The sequence below is a fragment of the Lissotriton helveticus genome, chromosome 1_2 (genome assembly GCF_964261635.1).
Source record: "Lissotriton helveticus chromosome 1_2, aLisHel1.1, whole genome shotgun sequence".
Lineage (NCBI taxonomy): Eukaryota > Metazoa > Chordata > Amphibia > Caudata > Salamandridae > Lissotriton > Lissotriton helveticus.
Genome location: NC_136058.1, coordinates 337,172,403 through 337,185,964, shown reverse-complemented (window position 1 = coordinate 337,185,964; position 13,562 = coordinate 337,172,403). Strand labels below are relative to the sequence as shown.

At 39.8% G+C, this 13,562-nt stretch overlaps 17 non-coding genes across 17 annotated transcripts; all 17 read left to right on the top strand.

Annotated features, from left to right (window-relative positions):
- Window positions 1-454: 454 nt before the first annotated feature.
- Window positions 455-527, top strand: TRNAK-CUU (transfer RNA lysine (anticodon CUU)). Its single transcript has one exon. It is a non-coding gene; the product is annotated as a tRNA-Lys (tRNA).
- A 1,726-nt stretch (window positions 528-2,253) lies between these two features.
- On the top strand, window positions 2,254-2,326 carry TRNAA-AGC (transfer RNA alanine (anticodon AGC)). Its single transcript has one exon. It is a non-coding gene; the product is annotated as a tRNA-Ala (tRNA).
- A 352-nt stretch (window positions 2,327-2,678) lies between these two features.
- Window positions 2,679-2,751, top strand: TRNAK-CUU (transfer RNA lysine (anticodon CUU)). Its single transcript has one exon. It is a non-coding gene; the product is annotated as a tRNA-Lys (tRNA).
- A 1,308-nt stretch (window positions 2,752-4,059) lies between these two features.
- On the top strand, window positions 4,060-4,132 carry TRNAK-CUU (transfer RNA lysine (anticodon CUU)). Its single transcript has one exon. It is a non-coding gene; the product is annotated as a tRNA-Lys (tRNA).
- Window positions 4,133-4,744: 612 nt separating this feature from the next.
- Window positions 4,745-4,817, top strand: TRNAK-CUU (transfer RNA lysine (anticodon CUU)). Its single transcript has one exon. It is a non-coding gene; the product is annotated as a tRNA-Lys (tRNA).
- A 344-nt stretch (window positions 4,818-5,161) lies between these two features.
- TRNAA-AGC (transfer RNA alanine (anticodon AGC)) lies at window positions 5,162-5,234 on the top strand. Its single transcript has one exon. It is a non-coding gene; the product is annotated as a tRNA-Ala (tRNA).
- Window positions 5,235-5,586: 352 nt separating this feature from the next.
- On the top strand, window positions 5,587-5,659 carry TRNAK-CUU (transfer RNA lysine (anticodon CUU)). Its single transcript has one exon. It is a non-coding gene; the product is annotated as a tRNA-Lys (tRNA).
- Window positions 5,660-6,688: 1,029 nt separating this feature from the next.
- Window positions 6,689-6,761, top strand: TRNAA-AGC (transfer RNA alanine (anticodon AGC)). Its single transcript has one exon. It is a non-coding gene; the product is annotated as a tRNA-Ala (tRNA).
- A 351-nt stretch (window positions 6,762-7,112) lies between these two features.
- Window positions 7,113-7,185, top strand: TRNAK-CUU (transfer RNA lysine (anticodon CUU)). Its single transcript has one exon. It is a non-coding gene; the product is annotated as a tRNA-Lys (tRNA).
- A 612-nt stretch (window positions 7,186-7,797) lies between these two features.
- On the top strand, window positions 7,798-7,870 carry TRNAK-CUU (transfer RNA lysine (anticodon CUU)). Its single transcript has one exon. It is a non-coding gene; the product is annotated as a tRNA-Lys (tRNA).
- Window positions 7,871-9,180: 1,310 nt separating this feature from the next.
- Window positions 9,181-9,253, top strand: TRNAK-CUU (transfer RNA lysine (anticodon CUU)). Its single transcript has one exon. It is a non-coding gene; the product is annotated as a tRNA-Lys (tRNA).
- Window positions 9,254-9,597: 344 nt separating this feature from the next.
- Window positions 9,598-9,670, top strand: TRNAA-AGC (transfer RNA alanine (anticodon AGC)). Its single transcript has one exon. It is a non-coding gene; the product is annotated as a tRNA-Ala (tRNA).
- Window positions 9,671-10,021: 351 nt separating this feature from the next.
- TRNAK-CUU (transfer RNA lysine (anticodon CUU)) lies at window positions 10,022-10,094 on the top strand. Its single transcript has one exon. It is a non-coding gene; the product is annotated as a tRNA-Lys (tRNA).
- Window positions 10,095-10,706: 612 nt separating this feature from the next.
- On the top strand, window positions 10,707-10,779 carry TRNAK-CUU (transfer RNA lysine (anticodon CUU)). The gene has a single exon. It is a non-coding gene; the product is annotated as a tRNA-Lys (tRNA).
- A 1,310-nt stretch (window positions 10,780-12,089) lies between these two features.
- Window positions 12,090-12,162, top strand: TRNAK-CUU (transfer RNA lysine (anticodon CUU)). Its single transcript has one exon. It is a non-coding gene; the product is annotated as a tRNA-Lys (tRNA).
- A 344-nt stretch (window positions 12,163-12,506) lies between these two features.
- TRNAA-AGC (transfer RNA alanine (anticodon AGC)) lies at window positions 12,507-12,579 on the top strand. The gene has a single exon. It is a non-coding gene; the product is annotated as a tRNA-Ala (tRNA).
- A 352-nt stretch (window positions 12,580-12,931) lies between these two features.
- TRNAK-CUU (transfer RNA lysine (anticodon CUU)) lies at window positions 12,932-13,004 on the top strand. The gene has a single exon. It is a non-coding gene; the product is annotated as a tRNA-Lys (tRNA).
- The last annotated feature ends 558 nt before the right edge of the window (window positions 13,005-13,562 follow it).

The window sequence follows — 13,562 nt, the reverse complement described above, 5'->3', positions numbered from 1 at the left end:
TACTCCTATTCAAGTACTAAACAGGCCAACCTGAACTGTAAAACATCCCCTAAGTGGAGGTAAGGCATCAGTTAGGAGTGAACTGAACACTCATGTAATGGGCAATTTGACGTCAAATAAAGTGTCGTAGGCATTAACATTACTTTTGAAATGTTATTCTGAGGGAGCACACAGGGGAATTAGCTCAAATGGTAGAGCGCTCGCTTAGCATGCGAGAGGTAGTGGGATTGATGCCCGCATTCTCCATTCTAAAATGTAAATACATTTTATTTTTAACTTGTCATTGCCAAGCTTGTTGCATAGTAAGAACAGATAAATCACAGATGGCTTTCATATATGGTCCACTGAGGGATCTATAAATGATAAGTTCCTTGAAAAACAAGAGTTGAGGAATATCCAGGAACTGGTTTTCTTAATGAAAAACGATCAGTTTGCATACTACTTTAAAGAGGGAGCCCGGCTAGCTCAGTCGGTAGAGCATGAGACTCTTAATCTCAGGGTCGTGGGTTCGAGCCCCACGTTGGGCGAAAACGAGTAATTTTTGCAGGATTATTGCATTGGATCTCATAATATGGCAATTAATCTTGCATTAGACATGCAATAACTCCCAAAAATTGTATATCTTTGGTTTCCCATTGGTGGGAAATGTAACTTCAAGATTAGGTAGGGCATTAGTCTAGATTAACATACAGCGATATTACTCCTATTCAAGTACTAAACAGGCCAACCTGAACTGTAAAACATCCCCTAAGTGGAGGTAAGGCATCAGTTAGGAGTGAACTGAACACTCACGTAATGGGCAATTTGACGTCAAATAAAGTGTGGAAGGCATTAACATTACTTTTGAAATGTTATTCTGAGGGAGCACACAGGGGAATTAGCTCAAATGGTACAGCGCTCGCTTAGCATGCGAGAGGTAGCGGGATTGATGCCCGCATTCTCCATTCTAAAATGTACATACATTTTATTTTTAACTTGTCATTGCCAAGCTTGTTGCATAGTAAGAACAGATAAATCACAGATGGCTTTCATATATGGTCCACTGAGGGATCTATAAATGATAAGTTCCTTGAAAAACAAGAGTTGAGGAATATCCAGGAACTGGTTTTCTTAATGAAAAACGATCAGTTTGCATACTACTTTAAAGAGGGAGCCCGCTAGCTCAGTCGGTAGAGCATGAGACTCTTAATCTCAGGGTCGTGGGTTCGAGCCCCACGTTGGGCGAAAACAAGTAATTTTTGCAGGATTATTGCATTGGATCTCATAATATGGCAATTAATCTTGCATTAGACATGCAATAACTCCCAAAAATTGTATATCTTTGGTTTCCCATTGGTGGGAAATGTAACTTCAAGATTAGGTAGGGCATTAGTCAGCGATATTACTCCTATTCAAGTACTAAACAGGCCAACCTGAACTGTAAAACATCCCCTAAGTGGAGGTAAGGCATCAGTTAGGAGTGAACTGAACACTCATGTAATGGGCAATTTGACGTCAAATAAAGTGTCGTAGGCATTAACATTACTTTTGAAATGTTATTCTGAGGGAGCACACAGGGGAATTAGCTCAAATGGTAGAGCGCTCGCTTAGCATGCGAGAGGTAGCGGGATTGATGCCCGCATTCTCCATTCTAAAATGTACATACATTTTATTTTTAACTTGTCATTGCCAAGCTTGTTGCATAGTAAGAACAGATAAATCACAGATGGCTTTCATATATGGTCCACTGAGGGATCTATAAATGATAAGTTCCTTGAAAAAAAAGAGTTGAGGAATATCCAGGAACTGGTTTTCTTAATGAAAAACGATCAGTTTGCATACTACTTTAAAGAGGGAGCCCGGCTAGCTCAGTCGGTAGAGCATGAGACTCTTAATCTCAGGTTCATGGGTTCGTGCCCCACGTTGGGCGAAAACGATTAATTTTTGCAGGATTATTGCATTGGATCTCATAATATGGCAATTAATCTTGCATTAGACATGCAATAACTCCCAAAAATTGTATATCTTTGGTTTCCCATTGGTGGGAAATGTAACTTCAAGATTAGGTAGGGCATTAGTCTAGATTAACATACAGCGATATTACTCCTATTCAAGTACTTAACAGGCCAACCTGAACTGTAAAACATCCCCTAAGTGAAGGTAAGGCATCAGTTAGGAGTGAACTGAACACTCATGTAATGGGCAATTTGACGTCAAATAAAGTGTCGTAGGCATTAACATTACTTTTGAAATGTTATTCTGAGGGAGCACACAGGGGAATTAGCTCAAATGGTAGAGCGCTCGCTTAGCATGCGAGAGGTAGCGGGATCGATGCCCGCATTCTCCATTCTAAAATGTACATACATTTTATTTTTAACTTGTCATTGCCAGGCTTGTTGCATAGTAAGAACAGATAAATCACAGATGGCTTTCATATATGGTCACATCATAACAACTAAAGGGGTTTTATCAAAAGGGTTTAGGTATTCGTTAGCTTGTGAGAGCAATTTGAGTTCTTATGCAATCTCACAATGACATTTCCACAACTTCCATTTCAATTTTGTCTCATTTTACTTGACACTCTGTCCACTGAGGGATCTATAAATGATAAGTTCCTTGAAAAACAAGAGTTGAGGAATAACCAGGAACTGGTTTTCTTAATGAAAAATGATCAGTTTGCATTCTACTTTAAAGAGGGAGCCCGGCTAGCTCAGTCGGTAGAGCATGAGACTCTTAATCTCAGGGTCGTGGGTTCGAGCCCCACGTTGGGCGAAAAAGTATTTTTTGCAGGATTATTGCATTGGATCTCATAATATGGCAATTAATCTTGCATTAGACATGCAATAACTCCCAAAAATTGTATATCTTTGGTTTCCCATTGGTGGGAAATGTAACTTCAAGATTAGGTAGGGCATTAGTCAGCGATATTACTCCTATTCAAGTACTAAACAGGCCAACCTGAACTGTAAAACATCCCCTAAGTGGAGGTAAGGCATCAGTTAGGAGTGAACTGAACACTCATGTAATGGGCAATTTGACGTCAAATAAAGTGTCGTAGGCATTAACATTACTTTTGAAATGTTATTCTGAGGGAGCACACAGGGGAATTAGCTCAAATGGTAGAGCGCTCGCTTAGCATGCGAGAGGTAGCGGGATTGATGCCCGCATTCTCCATTCTAAAATGTACATACATTTTATTTTTAACTTGTCATTGCCAAGCTTGTTGCATAGTAAGAACAGATAAATCACAGATGGCTTTCATATATGGTCCACTGAGGGATCTATAAATGATAAGTTCCTTGAAAAACAAGAGTTGAGGAATGTCCAGGAACTGGTTTTCTTAATGAAAAACGATCAGTTTGCATACTACTTTAAAGAGGGAGCCTGGCTAGCTCAGTCGGTAGAGCATGAGACTCTTAATCTCAGGGTCGTGGATTCGAGCCCCACGTTGGGCGAAAACGAGTAATTTTTGCAGGATTATTGCATTGGATCTCATAATATGGCAATTAATCTTGCATTAGACATGCAATAACTCCCAAAAATTGTATATCTTTGGTTTCCCATTGGTGGGAAATGTAACTTCAAGATTAGGTAGGGCATTAGTCTAGATTAACATACAGCGATATTACTCCTATTCAAGTACTAAACAGGCCAACCTGAACTGTAAAACATCCCCTAAGTGGAGGTAAGGCATCAGTTAGGAGTGAACTGAACACTCATGTAATGGGCAATTTGACGTCAAATAAAGTGTCGTAGGCATTAACATTACTTTTGAAATGTTATTCTGAGGGAGCACACAGGGGAATTAGCTCAAATGGTAGAGCGCTCGCTTAGCATGCGAGAGGTAGCGGGATTGATGCCCGCATTCTCCATTCTAAAATGTACATACATTTTATTTTTAACTTGTCATTGCCAAGCTTGTTGCATAGTAAGAACAGATAAATCACAGATGGCTTTCATATATGGTCCACTGAGGGATCTATAAATGATAAGTTCCTTGAAAAACAAGAGTTGAGGAATATCCAGGAACTGGTTTTCTTAATGAAAAACGATCAGTTTGCATACTACTTTAAAGAGGGAGCCCGGCTAGCTCAGTCGGTAGAGCATGAGACTCTTAATCTCAGGGTCGTGGGTTCGAGCCCCATGTTGGGCGAAAACGAGTAATTTTTGCAGGATTATTGCATTGGATCTCATAATATGGCAATTAATCTTGCATTAGACATGCAATAACTCCCAAAAATTGTATATCTTTGGTTTCCCATTGGTGGGAAATGTAACTTCAAGATTAGGTAGGGCATTAGTCAGCGATATTACTCCTATTCAAGTACTAAACAGGCCAACCTGAACTGTAAAACATCCCCTAAGTGGAGGTAAGGCATCAGTTAGGAGTGAACTGAACACTCATGTAATGGGCAATTTGACGTCAAATAAAGTGTCGTAGGCATTAACATTACTTTTGAAATGTTATTCTGAGGGAGCACACAGGGGAATTAGCTCAAATGGTACAGCGCTCGCTTAGCATGCGAGAGGTAGCGGGATTGATGCCCGCATTCTCCATTCTAAAATGTACATACATTATATTTTTAACTTGTCATTGCCAAGCTTGTTGCATAGTAAGAACAGATAAATCACAGATGGCTTTCATATATGGTCCACTGAGGGATCTATAAATGATAAGTTCCTTGAAAAACAAGAGTTGAGGAATATCCAGGAACTGGTTTTCTTAATGAAAAACGATCAGTTTGCATACTACTTTAAAGAGGGAGCCCGGCTAGCTCAGTCGGTAGAGCATGAGACTCTTAATCTCAGGGTCGTGGGTTCGAGCCCCACGTGGGGCGAAAACGAGTAATTTTTGCAGGATTATTGCATTGGATCTCATAATATGGCAATTAATCTTGCATTAGACATGCAATAACTCCCAAAAATTGTATATCTTTGGTTTCCCATTGGTGGGAAATGTAACTTCAAGATTAGGTAGGGTATTAGTCTAGATTAACATACAGCGATATTACTCCTATTCAAGTACTAAACAGGCCAACCTGAACTGTAAAACATCCCCTAAGTGGAGGTAAGGCATCAGTTAGGAGTGAACTGAACACTCATGTAATGGGCAATTTGACGTCAAATAAAGTGTGGAAGGCATTAACATAACTTTTGAAATGTTATTCTGAGGGAGCACACAGGGGAATTAGCTCAAATGGTAGAGCGCTCGCTTAGCATGCGAGAGGTAGTGGGATCGATGCCCGCATTCTCCATTCTAAAATGTACATACATTTTATTTTTAACTTGTCATTGCCAAGCTTGTTGCATAGTAAGAACAGATACATCACAGATGGCTTTCATATATGGTCACATCATAACAACTAAAGGGGTTTTATCAAAAGGGTTTAGGTATTCGTTAGCTTGTGAGAGCAATTTGAGTTCTTATGCAATCTCACAATGACATTTCCACAACTTCCATTTCAATTTTGTCTCCTTTTACTTGACACTCTGTCCACTGAGGGATCTATAAATGATAAGTTCCTTGAAAAACAAGAGTTGAGGAATATCCAGGAACTGGTTTTCTTAATGAAAAATGATCAGTTTGCATTCTACTTTAAAGAGGGAGCCCGGCTAGCTCAGTCGGTAGAGCATGAGACTCTTAATCTCAGGGTCGTGGGTTCGAGCCCCACGTTGGGTGAAAACGAGTAATTTTTGCAGGATTATTGCATTGGATCTCATAATATGGCAATTAATCTTGCATTAGACATGCAATAACTCCCAAAAATTGTATATCTTTGGTTTCCCATTGGTGGGAAATGTAACTTCAAGATTAGGTAGGGCATTAGTCAGCGATATTACTCCTATTCAAGTACTAAACAGGCCAACCTGAACTGTAAAACATCCCCTAAGTGGAGGTAAGGCATCAGTTAGGAGTGAACTGAACACTCATGTAATGGGCAATTTGACGTCAAATAAAGTGTCGTAGGCATTAACATTACTTTTGAAATGTTATTCTGAGGGAGCACACAGGGGAATTAGCTCAAATGGTAGAGCGCTCGCTTAGCATGCGAGAGGTAGCGGGATTGATGCCCGCGTTCTCCATTCTAAAATGTACATACATTTTATTTTTAACTTGTCATTGCCAAGCTTGTTGCATAGTAAGAACAGATAAATCACAGATGGCTTTCATATATGGTCCACTGAGGGATCTATAAATGATAAGTTCCTTGAAAAACAAGAGTTGAGGAATATCCAGGAACTGGTTTTCTTAATGAAAAACGATCAGTTTGCATACTACTTTAAAGAGGGAGCCCGGCTAGCTCAGTCGGTAGAGCATGAGACTCTTAATCTCAGGTTCGTGGGTTCGTGCCCCACGTTGGGCGAAAACGATTAATTTTTGCAGGATTATTGCATTGGATCTCATAATATGGCAATTAATCTTGCATTAGACATGCAATAACTCCCAAAAATTGTATATCTTTGGTTTCCCATTGGTGGGAAATGTAACTTCAAGATTAGGTAGGGCATTAGTCTAGATTAACATACAGCGATATTACTCCTATTCAAGTACTTAACAGGCCAACCTGAACTGTAAAACATCCCCTAAGTGAAGGTAAGGCATCAGTTAGGAGTGAACTGAACACTCATGTAATGGGCAATTTGACGTCAAATAAAGTGTCGTAGGCATTAACATTACTTTTGAAATGTTATTCTGAGGGAGCACACAGGGGAATTAGCTCAAATGGTAGAGCGCTCGCTTAGCATGCGAGAGGTAGCGGGATCGATGCCCGCATTCTCCATTCTAAAATGTACATACATTTTATTTTTAACTTGTCATTGCCAGGCTTGTTGCATAGTAAGAACAGATAAATCACAGATGGCTTTCATATATGGTCACATCATAACAACTAAAGGGGTTTTATCAAAAGGGTTTAGGTATTCGTTAGCTTGTGAGAGCAATTTGAGTTCTTATGCAATCTCACAATGACATTTCCACAACTTCCATTTCAATTTTGTCTCATTTTACTTGACACTCTGTCCACTGAGGGATCTATAAATGATAAGTTCCTTGAAAAACAAGAGTTGAGGACGACCAGGAACTGGTTTTCTTAATGAAAAACGATCAGTTTGCATTCTACTTTAAAGAGGGAGCCCGGCTAGCTCAGTCGGTAGAGCATGAGACTCTTAATCTCAGGGTCGTGGGTTCGAGCCCCACGTTGGGCGAAAACGAGTATTTTTTGCAGGATTATTGCATTGGATCTCATAATATGGCAATTAATCTTGCATTAGACATGCAATAACTCCCAAAAATTGTATATCTTTGGTTTCCCATTGGTGGGAAATGTAACTTCAAGATTAGGTAGGGCATTAGTCAGCGATATTACTCCTATTCAAGTACTAAACAGGCCAACCTGAACTGTAAAACATCCCCTAAGTGGAGGTAAGGCATCAGTTAGGAGTGAACTGAACACTCATGTAATGGGCAATTTGACGTCAAATAAAGTGTCGTAGGCATTAACATTACTTTTGAAATGTTATTCTGAGGGAGCACACAGGGGAATTAGCTCAAATGGTAGAGCGCTCGCTTAGCATGCGAGAGGTAGCGGGATTGATGCCCGCATTCTCCATTCTAAAATGTACATACATTTTATTTTTAACTTGTCATTGCCAAGCTTGTTGCATAGTAAGAACAGATAAATCACAGATGGCTTTCATATATGGTCCACTGAGGGATCTATAAATGATAAGTTCCTTGAAAAACAAGAGTTGAGGAATATCCAGGAACTGGTTTTCTTAATGAAAAATGATCAGTTTGCATACTACTTTAAAGAGGGAGCCCGGCTAGCTCAGTCGGTAGAGCATGAGACTCTTAATCTCAGGGTCGTGGGTTCGAGCCCCACGTTGGGCGAAAACGAGTAATTTTTGCAGGATTATTGCATTGGATCTCATAATATGGCAATTAATCTTGCATTAGACATGCAATAACTCCCAAAAATTGTATATCTTTGGTTTCCCATTGGTGGGAAATGTAACTTCAAGATTAGGTAGGGCATTAGTCTAGATTAACATACAGCGATATTACTCCTATTCAAGTACTAAACAGGCCAACCTGAACTGTAAAACATCCCCTAAGTGGAGGTAAGGCATCAGTTAGGAGTGAACTGAACACTCATGTAATGGGCAATTTGACGTCAAATAAAGTGTCGTAGGCATTAACATTACTTTTGAAATGTTATTCTGAGGGAGCACACAGGGGAATTAGCTCAAATGGTAGAGCGCTCGCTTAGCATGCGAGAGGTAGCGGGATTGATGCCCGCATTCTCCATTCTAAAATGTACATACATTTTATTTTTAACTTGTCATTGCCAAGCTTGTTGCATAGTAAGAACAGATAAATCACAGATGGCTTTCATATATGGTCCACTGAGGGATCTATAAATGATAAGTTCCTTGAAAAACAAGAGTTGAGGAATATCCAGGAACTGGTTTTCTTAATGAAAAACGATCAGTTTGCATACTACTTTAAAGAGGGAGCCCGGCTAGCTCAGTCGGTAGAGCATGAGACTCTTAATCTCAGGGTCGTCGGTTCGAGCCCCACGTTGGGCGAAAACGAGTAATTTTTGCAGGATTATTGCATTGGATCTCATAATATGGCAATTAATCTTGCATTAGACATGCAATAACTCCCAAAAATTGTATATCTTTGGTTTCCCATTGGTGGGAAATGTAACTTCAAGATTAGGTAGGGCATTAGTCAGCGATATTACTCCTATTCAAGTACTAAACAGGCCAACCTGAACTGTAAAACATCCCCTAAGTGGAGGTAAGGCATCAGTTAGGAGTGAACTGAACACTCATGTAATGGGCAATTTGACGTCAAATAAAGTGTCGTAGGCATTAACATTACTTTTGAAATGTTATTCTGAGGGAGCACACAGGGGAATTAGCTCAAATGGTAGAGCGCTCGCTTAGCATGCGAGAGGTAGTGGGATTGATGCCCGCATTCTCCATTCTAAAATGTAAATACATTTTATTTTTAACTTGTCATTGCCAAGCTTGTTGCATAGTAAGAACAGATAAATCACAGATGGCTTTCATATATGGTCCACTGAGGGATCTATAAATGATAAGTTCCTTGAAAAACAAGAGTTGAGGAATATCCAGGAACTGGTTTTCTTAATGAAAAACGATCAGTTTGCATACTACTTTAAAGAGGGAGCCCGGCTAGCTCAGTCGGTAGAGCATGAGACTCTTAATCTCAGGGTCGTGGGTTCGAGCCCCACGTTGGGCGAAAACGAGTAATTTTTGCAGGATTATTGCATTGGATCTCATAATATGGCAATTAATCTTGCATTAGACATGCAATAACTCCCAAAAATTGTATATCTTTGGTTTCCCATTGGTGGGAAATGTAACTTCAAGATTAGGTAGGGCATTAGTCTAGATTAACATACAGCGATATTACTCCTATTCAAGTACTAAACAGGCCAACCTGAACTGTAAAACATCCCCTAAGTGGAGGTAAGGCATCAGTTAGGAGTGAACTGAACACTCACGTAATGGGCAATTTGACGTCAAATAAAGTGTGGAAGGCATTAACATTACTTTTGAAATGTTATTCTGAGGGAGCACACAGGGGAATTAGCTCAAATGGTAGAGCGCTCGCTTAGCATGCGAGAGGTAGCGGGATCGATACCCGCATTCTCCATTCTAAAATGTACATACCTTTTATTTTTAACTTGTCATTGCCAAGCTTGTTGCATAGTAAGAACAGATAAATCACAGATGGCTTTCATATATGGTCACATCATAACAACTAAAGGGGTTTTATCAAAAGGGTTTAGGTATTCGTTAGCTTGTGAGAGCAATTTGAGTTCTTATGCAATCTCACAATGACATTTCCACAACTTCCATTTCAATTTTGTCTCATTTTACTTGACACTCTGTCCACTGAGGGATCTATAAATGATAAGTTCCTTGAAAAACAAGAGTTGAGGACGACCAGGAACTGGTTTTCTTAATGAAAAACGATCAGTTTGCATTCTACTTTAAAGAGGGAGCCCGGCTAGCTCAGTCGGTAGAGCATGAGACTCTTAATCTCAGGGTCGTGGGTTCGAGCCCCACGTTGGGCGAAAACGAGTATTTTTTGCAGGATTATTGCATTGGATCTCATAATATGGCAATTAATCTTGCATTAGACATGCAATAACTCCCAAAAATTGTATATCTTTGGTTTCCCATTGGTGGGAAATGTAACTTCAAGATTAGGTAGGGCATTAGTCAGCGATATTACTCCTATTCAAGTACTAAACAGGCCAACCTGAACTGTAAAACATCCCCTAAGTGGAGGTAAGGCATCAGTTAGGAGTGAACTGAACACTCATGTAATGGGCAATTTGACGTCAAATAAAGTGTCGTAGGCATTAACATTACTTTTGAAATGTTATTCTGAGGGAGCACACAGGGGAATTAGCTCAAATGGTAGAGCGCTCGCTTAGCATGCGAGAGGTAGCGGGATTGATGCCCGCATTCTCCATTCTAAAATGTACATACATTTTATTTTTAACTTGTCATTGCCAAGCTTGTTGCATAGTAAGAACAGATAAATCACAGATGGCTTTCATATATGGTCCACTGAGGGATCTATAAATGATAAGTTCCTTGAAAAACAAGAGTTGAGGAATATCCAGGAACTGGTTTTCTTAATGAAAAATGATCAGTTTGCATACTACTTTAAAGAGGGAGCCCGGCTAGCTCAGTCGGTAGAGCATGAGACTCTTAATCTCAGGGTCGTGGGTTCGAGCCCCACGTTGGGCGAAAACGAGTAATTTTTGCAGGATTATTGCATTGGATCTCATAATATGGCAATTAATCTTGCATTAGACATGCAATAACTCCCAAAAATTGTATATCTTTGGTTTCCCATTGGTGGGAAATGTAACTTCAAGATTAGGTAGGGCATTAGTCTAGATTAACATACAGCGATATTACTCCTATTCAAGTACTAAACAGGCCAACCTGAACTGTAAAACATCCCCTAAGTGGAGGTAAGGCATCAGTTAGGAGTGAACTGAACACTCATGTAATGGGCAATTTGACGTCAAATAAAGTGTCGTAGGCATTAACATTACTTTTGAAATGTTATTCTGAGGGAGCACACAGGGGAATTAGCTCAAATGGTAGAGCGCTCGCTTAGCATGCGAGAGGTAGCGGGATTGATGCCCGCATTCTCCATTCTAAAATGTACATACATTTTATTTTTAACTTGTCATTGCCAAGCTTGTTGCATAGTAAGAACAGATAAATCACAGATGGCTTTCATATATGGTCCACTGAGGGATCTATAAATGATAAGTTCCTTGAAAAACAAGAGTTGAGGAATATCCAGGAACTGGTTTTCTTAATGAAAAACGATCAGTTTGCATACTACTTTAAAGAGGGAGCCCGGCTAGCTCAGTCGGTAGAGCATGAGACTCTTAATCTCAGGGTCGTCGGTTCGAGCCCCACGTTGGGCGAAAACGAGTAATTTTTGCAGGATTATTGCATTGGATCTCATAATATGGCAATTAATCTTGCATTAGACATGCAATAACTCCCAAAAATTGTATATCTTTGGTTTCCCATTGGTGGGAAATGTAACTTCAAGATTAGGTAGGGCATTAGTCAGCGATATTACTCCTATTCAAGTACTAAACAGGCCAACCTGAACTGTAAAACATCCCCTAAGTGGAGGTAAGGCATCAGTTAGGAGTGAACTGAACACTCATGTAATGGGCAATTTGACGTCAAATAAAGTGTCGTAGGCATTAACATTACTTTTGAAATGTTATTCTGAGGGAGCACACAGGGGAATTAGCTCAAATGGTAGAGCGCTCGCTTAGCATGCGAGAGGTAGTGGGATTGATGCCCGCATTCTCCATTCTAAAATGTAAATACATTTTATTTTTAACTTGTCATTGCCAAGCTTGTTGCATAGTAAGAACAGATAAATCACAGATGGCTTTCATATATGGTCCACTGAGGGATCTATAAATGATAAGTTCCTTGAAAAACAAGAGTTGAGGAATATCCAGGAACTGGTTTTCTTAATGAAAAACGATCAGTTTGCATACTACTTTAAAGAGGGAGCCCGGCTAGCTCAGTCGGTAGAGCATGAGACTCTTAATCTCAGGGTCGTGGGTTCGAGCCCCACGTTGGGCGAAAACGAGTAATTTTTGCAGGATTATTGCATTGGATCTCATAATATGGCAATTAATCTTGCATTAGACATGCAATAACTCCCAAAAATTGTATATCTTTGGTTTCCCATTGGTGGGAAATGTAACTTCAAGATTAGGTAGGGCATTAGTCTAGATTAACATACAGCGATATTACTCCTATTCAAGTACTAAACAGGCCAACCTGAACTGTAAAACATCCCCTAAGTGGAGGTAAGGCATCAGTTAGGAGTGAACTGAACACTCACGTAATGGGCAATTTGACGTCAAATAAAGTGTGGAAGGCATTAACATTACTTTTGAAATGTTATTCTGAGGGAGCACACAGGGGAATTAGCTCAAATGGTAGAGCGCTCGCTTAGCATGCGAGAGGTAGCGGGATCGATACCCGCATTCTCCATTCTAAAATGTACATACCTTTTATTTTTAACTTGTCATTGCCAAGCTTGTTGCATAGTAAGAACAGATAAATCACAGATGGCTTTCATATATGGTCACATCATAACAACTAAAGGGGTTTTATCAAAAGGGTTTAGGTATTCGTTAGCTTGTGAGAGCAATTTGAGTTCTTATGCAATCTCACAATGACATTTCCACAACTTCCATTTCAATTTTGTCTCCTTTTACTTGACACTCTGTCCACTGAGGGATCTATAAATGATAAGTTCCTTGAAAAACAAGAGTTGAGGAATATCCAGGAACTGGTTTTCTTAATGAAAAACGATCAGTTTGCATTCTACTTTAAAGAGGGAGCCCGGCTAGCTCAGTCGGTAGAGCATGAGACTCTTAATCTCAGGGTCGTGGGTTCGAGCCCCACGTTGGGCGAAAACGAGTAATTTTTGCAGGATTATTGCATTGGATCTCATAATATGGCAATTAATCTTGCATTAGACATGCAATAACTCCCAAAAATTGTATATCTTTGGTTTCCCATTGGTGGGAAATGTAACTTCAAGATTAGGTAGGGCATTAGTCAGCGATATTACTCCTATTCAAGTACTAAACAGGCCAACCTGAACTGTAAAACATCCCCTAAGTGGAGGTAAGGCATCAGTTAGGAGTGAACTGAACACTCATGTAATGGGCAATTTGACGTCAAATAAAGTGTCGTAGGCATTAACATTACTTTTGAAATGTTATTCTGAGGGAGCACACAGGGGAAGTAGCTCAAATGGTAGAGCGCTCGCTTAGCATGCGAGAAGTAGCGGGATTGATGCCCGCATTCTCCATTCTAAAATGTGCATACATTTTATTTTTAACTTGTCATTGCCAAGCTTGTTGCATAGTAAGAACAGATAAATCACAGATGGCTTTCATATATGGTCCACTGAGGGATCTATAAATGATAAGTTCCTTGAAAAACAAGAGTTGAGGAATATCCAG